General features: G+C 49.2%; 1 non-coding gene across 1 annotated transcript; it reads left to right on the top strand.

The window, feature by feature from the left end:
• The first annotated feature begins 982 nt into the window (after window positions 1-982).
• Window positions 983-1,071, top strand: TRNAR-UCU (transfer RNA arginine (anticodon UCU)). Its single transcript is given in 2 exon segments — window positions 983-1,019; window positions 1,036-1,071. It is a non-coding gene; the product is annotated as a tRNA-Arg (tRNA).
• Window positions 1,072-1,929: the final 858 nt, after the last annotated feature.

Genomic DNA, 1,929 nt, shown 5'->3' with positions numbered 1-1,929 from the left:
CTGATACTAGCCAAGCAATGTTTTGTAAAAGCTCGCGCTTCTCAAACGTGGGCCACTTTTTTGGAGCTTCCCGGGCCTATTTTTGGTCCCAATCCGACCCTGTGCTGGGCTATTTTAAGTGCCTGGGAAGGTGTGACGTCGGTGGGGATGGTGGCTGATGTGCACATGTGAACAGCGGGGCTCCGGTATGTACATGTGAACAGCAGGGGCTCTGGTGACGCTCCCACCAAACCAAAATGGACTGCAAGCTCCCTTCACACAGTAGTAGAGATGAAAACAGTTTCTAGCAGACACCTGGTTCCCCTTCAGGAACCTGGCCTGGTGTGTGTGTACTCCTCTTTGAACCACAGACCTTGTATGCAGATTTTTTTAAAGTAGGTGAAATTAAAAAGTTCTTTAAATGGACGCGCATTTCCATCCAAAGTCCATGTAGCCCTGGCGGTCGAAGATGTGTCACGTGACCCTCGTATGACGCGGGTCAGATTCGTGAATTCACTGCGTGTTTTGGTGGCACGCTTTCCGAACTTAAAACAAGTACAAAATTAACAAGGATCCTTCCGGTGGGACTTTCACCACACGCCTCGCGCACACGGAGAGCAGTTGGGGGGTCCGAGGTCGGCCGTGGGAAGTCTGGATACACAGGAGCTTTAATGTTCTGCAGTGGTGACTGAAAGCAACGGAGGGGCGGGATCAGGGTCAAGATACATGTAACATGCGTTTACATGCCGTTCAGAGGAAAACCGAATAATAATAATAAAACCCGGACCAAAACACCCAACAAACTCCTGGGACCCTGTAACTGGACCTACAGCAGTCCTTATCGATCCTACACCTAAAAATACATTTGCTCGACCTATTCACGGATGTCACAAAAAAAAGGGATTTGCAAAAGCATTCATTTTCCTAGATTCCCTCGGTAGTGCCGTCAGAGGCGCGCGCGTTTCCACAGGTGGCTCATTTAAGAGGCGCGTGACTTCAGGGAGGCTCTGTGGCGCAATGGATAGCGCGTTGGACTTCTAGGCTGGCTGTGGAGGCATTCAAAGGTTGTGGGTTCGAGTCCCACCAGAGTCGTTTTAAAACTGAGCATCTCAAATTAGGATTGTGAAATTAATTCGTGAATTTTGAAGGGGATTGTGCTGGGAGAGGAGGGTGGGGGCTTCTTTCAGCTGTTTTTTTTTTGCCTGAGCTGCTCTAGATGTCTTAGGGCAGAGGTCTTCAAACTGGGGGGCGGTCCCCCCTAGGGGGGCCTCAAGTGATCCCAAGGGGGGGGCGCCAAGCTCTGGCCAAAAGAAATATTATACAGATAACATGCCTTTGTTTTAAGCAGAAGCATGTTATTGCAGTTTTAAAAAGGTAACAGTACTTAACTGCAGTGTTTAAATAGGTTTAGACATATTTAAACATTGCCATCTTTCTAAAATAAGTGTAAAAAGTTCTGAGGGGGGGGCAATGATTTTTATTATTCAACTGGGGGGGCACAGCATTAAAAAGACTTAGGGGCTCCGGGTAGTCCATGCTCCCGCAGAACACCCCGATGACGCCATTCCGTAATGCAGCTGTTTACATGACATAAAGGCCAGAATTGTGCAGAGACTCCATCTCCGAGGCAGGACACTTGCCCAGCACGCTGAGGATGTAGGGTGAACAGGGCAGAGAGGAATTTCGTCAAGTAATTCGGCCCTCTGGAGGGTGGGCTCATCCTAGTGTAGCCGGGGCTGCTCCTGGGGTCTGCACCACGCCCCTGCCACCCCCTGATGCTCACCAGCTGTTTTCCAACCTCACCATTAGAACTGCTCCAAACGCCCCCGTGTCAATAAAAAAAACCACATCAGACACTTTGAGTTACGTTTGGTAATGTGTCACTATCTGGATGCTGCGGATTCTGAGACATGTAGCCACGTGTCTGGTTATTTTCCAAGTTAGTTTCCT

This window comes from Pleurodeles waltl, unplaced genomic scaffold, assembly GCF_031143425.1.
Source record: "Pleurodeles waltl isolate 20211129_DDA unplaced genomic scaffold, aPleWal1.hap1.20221129 scaffold_70, whole genome shotgun sequence".
Taxonomy (NCBI): domain Eukaryota; kingdom Metazoa; phylum Chordata; class Amphibia; order Caudata; family Salamandridae; genus Pleurodeles; species Pleurodeles waltl.
Note: the sequence above shows the minus strand (reverse complement) of the source record. Positions and strands in the feature narration are given on the sequence as shown.